This window comes from Arachis stenosperma, chromosome 9 (assembly GCF_014773155.1).
Source record: "Arachis stenosperma cultivar V10309 chromosome 9, arast.V10309.gnm1.PFL2, whole genome shotgun sequence".
In the NCBI taxonomy this organism is placed as follows: domain Eukaryota; kingdom Viridiplantae; phylum Streptophyta; class Magnoliopsida; order Fabales; family Fabaceae; genus Arachis; species Arachis stenosperma.
The window spans coordinates 127,651,102-127,660,248 of record NC_080385.1 but is presented as its reverse complement, the minus strand read 5'-3'; the positions used below and the strand labels follow the sequence as shown (position 1 = coordinate 127,660,248).

General features: G+C 40.0%; 1 non-coding gene across 1 annotated transcript; it reads right to left on the bottom strand.

Annotated features, from left to right (window-relative positions):
• Nucleotides 1-2,201: 2,201 nt before the first annotated feature.
• Nucleotides 2,202-2,309, bottom strand: LOC130953001 (small nucleolar RNA R71). Its single transcript, XR_009075174.1, has one exon. It is a non-coding gene; the product is annotated as a small nucleolar RNA R71 (small nucleolar RNA).
• Between the last annotated feature and the right edge of the window lie 6,838 nt (nt 2,310-9,147).

Sequence of the window (9,147 nt, the reverse complement as noted above, 5' to 3'; positions counted from 1 at the left end):
CGTTGCCGGGGATTGTTCAAGTTTTGAGCAAGCTTTTGGTAACAATGCCTGGGATTGTTCTAGTTTGGACAACTGACGGTTCATCTTGTTGCTTAGATTAGGTATTTATTTTTTTTTCGAAATTCTTGAAGATGAATTCTAGAGTTTCATGAAGATTTGTTGAAATCTGGCTGGCTGTAAAGCCATGTCTAATCTGATTGGACCGAGGTTTCAACTTATCACCACAAGAGCTTGTTGATTTCGTATCAATCTTGCTTTTGGAGCAGTGATTTGCTAAGGCTTGGCTGGCCTTTGGTCATGTCTAGTGTTTTGGACCGAAGCTTTCTTTGAAAGCTTGGCTGGCTGTGAAGCCATGTCTAATGCCTGGACCGGAGTCTTAGACTAGCATTGCACTGATTCCTGGAATTCTCATTAAGAATTTTGATTTTTTTCACTTAATTTTCGAAAAATACAAAAAAATTTGCAAAACCATAAAATCCAAAAATATTTCTTGTTTGAGTCTAGAGTCTCATCTTAAGTTTGATGTCAAATGCATGTTTTTGTTATATTTTTCGAATCCATGCATATATTTCTTTGTTTTGATCTTTGAATTCTATTGACTTGAGTGTTCATGTGTCTCATTAGTGTCAATAGTATACAAACTGCTAAGTTTGGTGTCTTGCATGCATTGTTATTTGATTCTTGTTGCATTTTAATTATTAAAAATCCAAAAATATTTTTAATTGATGTCTTTTCAAGTCAATGATACAAAGAATTGAAGATTCAGAACATGCTGCAGAGGAATTATACAGAAAAAGCTGAGCATTCAAAAATGCCCAGTGAGGAAGGCAGACTGGCGTTTAAACGCCAGCCAGGGTACCTGGTTGGGCGTTTAACGCCCAAAAAGGTAGCATTTTGGGCGTTAAACGCCAGAATGTATACCATTCTGGGCGTTTAACGCCAGGATGGTGCTAGGGGGAAGACTTTGTTTTCAAATCAATTTTTTTCAAGTTTTCAAAGCTTTTCAAAACCAAATCTTTTTCAAATCATATCTTTTCAATCAAATGTTTTCAAAATCAATCTCTTTCCTTTTTCAAAGATACTTACTAATAATTAATGATTTGATTGAACATTTTTTGCCTTTTTCTGTTGAGGAAGGTTTTATGTTTAAATCATATCTTTTCTTGTTAGGCAAGTCATCAATTATTTTCAAATCATATCTTTTCAAATTGTTTTCAAATCATATCTTTTCAAATTGTTTTCAAATCATATCTTCTCAATCACATCTTTTTAAAACCATAACTTTTCAATCAAATCTTTTTAACCTCATTTTTTTTAAATAGTTTTCAATCAAATCTTTTTAACTTCTAATTCCAAAATCTTTTTCAAAAATCAATTGATTTCTTTTTCACTTTGAATTTTCGAAAATTTTCAATCAAATTTTCAAAATGTTTTCAAAATCTTTTGATTGAATTTTCGAAAATTCTCTTCCCTCCTTCCCACATCCTTCTATTTATGGAGTACCACTCCTTCTAAATGCACAATTCGAACCTTATCCAATTAAAGTTCGAACTCTTCTTCTCATTCTTCTTACTATTTCTCTTTTCCTCTGACACTTCAAGGAATCTCTATACTGTGACATAGAGGATTCCATATTTTCTTTGTCTCTTCTCTTTCACATGAGCAGGAGCAGAGACAAAGGCATTCTTGTTGAAGCTGACCCTGAACCTGAAAGGACCCTGAAGAGAAAGCTAAGAGAAGCCAAAGCACAACTCTCTTTAGAGGACCTGACCGAATTCTTCAAGGAAGAAGAACACATGGCAGCCGAAAACAACAACAATGCCAACAATGCAAGGAAGGTGCTGGGTGACTTTACTGCACCTACTCCTGATTTTTATGGGAGAAGCATCTCTATCCCTGCCATTGGAGCAAACAACTTTGAGCTTAAGCCTCAATTAGTTTCTCTAATGCAACAGAATTGCAAGTTCCATGGACTTCCAATGGAAGATCCTCATCAGTTTTTAGCTGAATTCTTGCAAATCTGTGACACAGTCAAGACTAATGGGGTTAACCCTGAAGTCTACAGGCTGATGCTATTCCCTTTTGCTGTAAGAGACAGAGCTAGAATATGGTTGGATTCTCAACCTAAAGAAAGCCTGGACTCTTGGGAAAAGCTAGTCAATGCCTTCTTGGCAAAATTCTTTCCACCACAAAGATGGAGTAAGCTTAGAGTGGAAGTCCAAACCTTCAGACAGAAGGATGGAGAATCCCTCTATGAAGCTTGGGAAAGATACAAACAATTAATCAGAAGATGTCCTTCAGACATGCTTTCTGAATGGAGCATCATAGGTATTTTCTATGATGGTCTCTCTGAACTATCTAAGATGTCCTTGGATAGCTCTGCTGGAGGATCTCTTCATTTGAAGAAGACGCCTGCAGAAGCTCAAGAATTGATTGAAATGGTTGCAAATAACCAATTCATGTACACTTCTGAAAGGAATCCTGTGAACAATGGGACTAGTCAGAAGAAAGGAGTTCTTGAGATTGACACTCTGAATGCCATTTTGGCTCAGAATAAAATATTGACTCAACAAGTCAATTTGATTTCTCAAAGTCTGTCTGGAATGCAAAATGCACCAAGCAGTACTAAGGATGCTTCATCTAAGGAAGAAGCCTATGATCCTGAGAACCCTTCAAAGGAAGAGGTGAATTACCTAGGAGAACCCTATGGAAACACCTATAATTCTTCATGGAGAAATCACCCAAATTTCTCATGGAAGAATCAAGAGAAACCTCAACAAGGTTTCAACAACAACAATGGTGGAAGAGACAGGGTTAGCAATAGCAAGCCTTTTCCATCATCTTCTCAGCAACAGACGGAGAGTTCTAAGCAGAATACTTCTGACTTAGCAACAATGGTCTCTGATCTAATAAAGACCACTCAAAGTTTCATGAATGAAACAAGGTCCTCCATTAGGAATTTGGAAGGACAAGTGGGTCAGCTGAGCAAGAAAGTTACTGAACTCCCTCCTAGTACTCTCCCAAGTAATACAGAAGAAAATCCAAAAGGAGAGTGCAAGGCCATCAACATGGCCGAATATAGAGAGGAAAGAGAGGAAGAAGACGCCACTGAGGAAGACCTCAGTGGGCGTGCACCACTCTCCTCTGAGTTCCTCAATGAGGAACCTTGGGAATCTGAGGCTCAAAATGAGACCATAGAGATTCCATTGGACTTACTTCTGCCATTCATGAGCTCTGATGAGTATTCTTCCTCTGAAGAGGATGAGTATGTTACTGAAGAGCAAGTTGCTAAATATCTTGGAGCAATCATGAAACTAAATGACAAGTTATTTGGAAATGAGACTTGGGAGGATGAACCTCCCTTGCTCACCAAAGAACTGGATGACTTGTCTAGGCAGAAACTGCCTCAAAAGAGGCAGGATCCTGGGAAGTTTTCTATACCTTGTACCATAGGCACCATGACCTTCAAGAAGGCCTTGTGTGACTTAGGGTCAAGTGTAAACCTCATGCCCCTCTCTGTAATGGAGAAATTAGGGATCTTAGAGGTGCAAGCTGCAAGAATCTCATTAGAGATGGCAGACAACTCAAGAAAACAAGCTCATGGACTTGTAGAGAATGTTCTGGTTAAAGTTGAAGACCAGTACATTCCTACTGATTTCATAGTCCTAGAGACTGGGAAGTGCATGGATGAATCCATCATCCTTGGCAGACCCTTCCTAGCCACAGCAAAGGCTGTGATTGATGTTGATAGAGGAGAGTTAATCATTCAAGTGAATGAAAAATCCTTGGTGTTTAAGGCCCAAGGATATCCCTCTGTCATCATGGAGAGGAAGCATGAAGAGCTTCTCTCAAGTCAGAGCCAAACAGAGCCCCCACAGTCAAACTCTAAGTTTGGTGTTGGGAGGCCACAACCAAACTCTAAGTTTGGTGTTGAAACCCCACATTCAAACTCTAAGTTTGGTGTTGGGAGGTTTCAACACGGTTCTGAGCATTTCTGAGGCACCATGAGAGTCCTCTGTCAAGCTAATGACATTAAAGAAGCGCTTGTTGGGAGGCAACCCAATGTTTTATAATTAATTATTTTCTTTTGTTATTTTATCTTTTTTGTAGGTTGATGATCATAAGAAGTCACAAAAACAATGAAAAAAGCAAAAACAAAATGAAAAACAGGAAGAAAAATAGCACACCCTGGAGGAGAAGAAGCTGGCGTTCAAACGCCAGTAATGCTAGCTGTTGGGCGTTTAACGCCCAGTCTGGCACCCTTCTGGGCGTTTAACGCCAGAAAGGGGCACCAGACTGGCGTTAAACGCCAGTAAAGGGCAAGAACCTGGCGTTAAACGCCAGGAATGGGCACCAGCCCGGCGTTTAACGCCAGAAATGGCTCAAAACATGATTTTGAGCAACATATGGTGCAGGGATGACTTTTCCTTGACACTACAGGATCTGTGGACCCCACAAGACCCTACCATCACTCTCTCTCTTCTTCCCCCATTCACCAATCACCTCAATACCTCTTCCCCAAAAACCTCTCACCTATCAAATCCCATCTTTCTCTTCACCACTCACATCCATCCTTCATAAATCCCCACCAACCTCACCCTTCAAATTCAAACCACTTTCCCTCTCAAAACCCACCCATGGCCGAACCTTTACCCCCCCTCTCTCCTATAAATACCCTTCTTCAACTCTTCATTTTCACACAACCTAAACCCCCTTTCTTACCCTTCTTGGCCGAACACACTACCATCTCCCTTCTTCCTCTTTTCTTCTTCTTCTACTCTCTTCTTTCTTCTTTTGCTCGAGGACGAGCAAACATTTTAAGTTTGGTGTGGTAAAAGCGTTGCTTTTTCGTTTTCCATAACCATTTATGGCATCCAAGGCCGGAGAAACCTCTAGAAAGAGGAAAGGGAAGGCAAAAGCTTCCACCTCCGAGTCATGGGAGATGGATAGATTCCTCTCAAGGGTGCATCAAGTCCACTTCTATGAAGTTGTGGCCTTGAAAAAGGTGATCCCCGAAGTCCCCTTTTCACTCAAAAAGGGTGAATATCCGGAGATCCGCCATGAGATCCGAAGAAGAGGTTGGGAAGTACTCACCAACCCCATTCAACAAGTCGGAATCTTGATGGTTCAAGAGTTCTATGCCAATGCATGGATCACAAAGAACCGTGACCAAAGTGTGAACCCGAATCCAAAGAATTATATCACTATGGTTCGGGGGAAATACTTGGATTTTAGTCCGGAGAGTGTGAGGGTGGCGTTCAACTTGTCTATGATGCAAGGAGATGAGCATCCTTACACTAGAAGGGTCAACTTTGATCAAAGGTTGGACCAAGTCCTCACAGTCATATGTGAAGAGGGCGCACAATGGAAGCAAGATTCAAGAGGAAAGCCGGTCCAATTGAGAAGGCATGACCTCAAACCCGTGGCTAGAGGATGGTTAGAGTTCATACAACGCTCAATCATCCCCACTAGCAACCGGTCCGAAGTTACCATAGACCGGGCCATCATGATCCATAGTATCATGATTGGAGAAGAAATAGAAGTTCATGAGGTTATAGCCCAAGAACTCTATAAGGTGGCGGACAAGACCTCCACTTTGGCAAGGTTAGCCTTTCCTCATCTCATTTGTCACCTCTGTTATTCAGTCGGAGTTGACATAGAGGGAGACATTCCCATTGATGAGGACAAGCCCATCACCAAGAAAAGGATGGAGTACACAAGAGATCCCACTCATCATGAGATCCCTGAGATTCCTCAAGGGATGCACTTTCCTCCACAAAACTATTGGGAGCAACTAAACACCTCCCTAGAAGAATTAAGTTCCAACATGGGACAACTAAGGGTGGAGCATCAAGAACACTCCATTCTCCTCCATGAAATTAGAGAAGACCAAAGAATCATGAGGGAGGAGCAACAAAGACAAGGAAGAGATATTGAGGAGCTCAAGCACTCCATAGGATCTTCAAGAGCAAGAAAGAGCCGCCATCACTAAGGTGGACCCGTTCCTTGATTTCCTTGTTCTTTATTCTTCTGTTTTTCGATTTTTATGCTTATGGTTATCCATGATTGTGTCTTGTGATCATTAGTGTCTTAGTATCTATGCCTTAAAGTTATGAATGTCCTATGAATCCATCACCTTTCTTGGATAAAAACGTGCTTAATTGAAAAGGAAAGAATTGCATGAATTCTGAATTTTATAATGGTTTAATTATTTTGATGTGGTGGCAATATTTTTGTTCTCTGAATGTATGCTTAAACAGTGCATATGTCTTTTGAATTTGTGGTTCATGAATGTTGGCTCTTGAAAGAATGATGAAAAAGGAGACATGTTACTGAGGATCTGAAAAATCAATAAAATGATTCTTGAAGCAAGAAAAAGCATTTCAAAAAAAAAAAAAAAAGGGGGCCGAAAAAAAAAAAAGAAAAAAAGAGAGAAAGAGAAAAAGAAAAGAAAAGAATAAAGTTATGATCCAAGGAAAATAAGAGTGTGCTTAAGAACCCTGGACACCTCTAATTGGGGACTTTAGCAAAGCTGAGTCACAATCTGAAAAGGTTCACCCAATTATGTGTCTGTGGCATGTATGTATCCGGTGGTAATACTGGAAGACAGAGTGCTTTGGGCCACAGCCAAGACTCAATAAATAGCTATGTTCAAGAATCATCATACTTTACTAAGAGAATCATTAACACTATCTGGATTCTAAGTTCCTAAAGAAGCCAACCATTCTGGATTTCAAAGGATAGAGTGAGATGCCAAAACTGTTCAGAGGCAAAAAGTTAAAAGCCCCGCTCATCTAATTAATACTGATCTTCATAGATGTTTTTGGAGTTCATTGCATATTCTCTTCTTTTTATCTTATTTGATTTTCAGTTGCTTGGGGACAAGCAACAATTTAAGTTTGGTGTTGTGATGAGCGGATAATTTGTATACTTTTTGGCATTGTTTTTAGTATGTTTTTAGTATGATCTAGTTAGTTTTTAGTATATTTTTATTAGTTTTTAGTTAAAATTCACTTTTCTGGGCTTTACTATGAGTTTGTGTGTTTTTCTGTGATTTCAGGTATTTTCTGGCTGAAATTGAGGGACCTGAGCAAAAATCTGATTCTGAGACCAAAAAGGACTGCAGATGCTGTTGGATTCTGACCTCCCTGCACTCGGAGCGGATTTTCTGGAGCTACAGAAGCCCAATTGGCGCGCTCTCAACGGCGTTGGAAAGTAGACATCTTGGGCTTTCCAGCAATATATAATAGTCCATACTTTGCCCAAGATTTGAAGGCCCAAACCGGCGTTCAAATTCACCTCAAGAAATCCCAGCGTTAAACGCTGGAACTGGCACCCAAATGGGAGTTAAACGCCCAAACTGGCACCAAAGCTGGCGTTTAACTCCAAGAAGAGTCTCTACACGAAATTTCTTCATTGCTCAGCCCAAGCACACACCAAGTGGGCCCGGAAGAGGATTTTTATGTCATTTACTCATTTCTGTACACCCTAGGCTACTAGTTTCTTATAAGTAGGACCTTTTACTATTGTATAGAAATCTTTTGATCACTTTTAGATCTCTAGATCATCTTTGGACATTTTTGTTCTTAGATCATTGGGAGGCTGGCCATTCGGCCATGCCTAGACCTTATGCTTATGTATTTTCAACGGTGGAGTTTCTACACACTATAGATTAAGGTGTGGAGCTTTGCTGTACCCTGAGTATTAATGCAATTACTATTGTTCTTCCATTCAAATTCCGCTTGTTCTTTATCCAAGATATCACTTGTTCTTCAACATGATGAAGGTGATGATTGACGCCCATCACCATTCTCACCCATGAACAAGGTGACTGACAACCATTCTTGTTCTACAAGCATCTGAGGCTTAGTGAATATCTCTTGGATTCTTCGGAGTCTTCGTGGTATAGGCAGGACCTGATGGCAGCATTCAAGAGAATCCGGAAGGTCTAACCTTGTCTGTGGTGTTCTGAGTAGGATTCAATGACTGAATGACTGTGACGTGCTTCAAACCTGTAACCTACTGGGCGTTAGTGACAGACGCAAAAGAGTTATTCTATTCCGGTAGGGGAGGGAACCGAACCGGTGATTGGCCGTACTGTGACAGAGTATTGAGCATTAGCTTTCACTGCGAGGATGGGAGGTAGCTGCTGACAACAGTGAGACCCTATACGAGCTTGCCATGGAAAGGAGTAAGAAGGGTTGGATGAAGACAGTAGGAAAGCAGAGAGACGGAAGGGAAGGCATCTTCATGCGCTTATCTGAAGTTCCTACCAATGAATTACATAAGTATCACTATCTTTATCTTTTATGTTATTTTCGTTCATCACCATATATATCTGAGTTTGCCTGACTAAGATTTACAAGATGACCATAGCTTGCTTCAATACTAACAATCTCCGTGGGATCGACCCTTACTCACGTAAGGTTTATTACTTGGACGACCCAGTGCACTTGCTGGTTAGTTGTGCGAAGTTGTGTAATGCCATGGAATTGAACCACCAAGTTTTTGGAGTTCATGACCAGGGATTATGAGAGTTGTGAAAAAGTATAGTTCACAATTTCGCGCACCAGTGGCCTCTAAAGTTGGCTATTATTATAATTTTGTGTTTTTATATCATGTCTGTCTGCACTTGTCTTGGTATCTTCGTAGGCTTTGGGAGTGTTGGAACTTTGTCTGACATGATCGGCCTGATTCCTTTACCTGATGCTGTTTTCAGCAATTCATTTTGTTTGAACATTTTTCAGGTCTTCATTAGGAATTATAATGCTGAGGTTGCCGACTTCTTCATGTCGGTTTTTGTTCGAGTTGTTGTTTGTAACCCTCTTTTTTGGACCTTATTTAGGTCTCTTTCAAGTGTGGCTTTATGTTTTGGGTCGAATTTATCATGTCGGGTCCTCCTAAGTTATTTTATAATCCTCTTTCTTGGACCTTGTTCAGATCTCTTTCAGAGATTACTTTTATAACTTATATACTTTGGGCCGGCTTTGTCATGTCGGGCCTTGTCGAGTTACTTGGTGATGAGCGGATAATTTATATGCTTTTTGGCATTGTTTTTAGTATGTTTTTAGTATATTTTAGTTAGTTTTCATTATATTTTTATTAGTTTTTAGTTAAAATTCACTTTTCTGGACTTTACTATGAGTT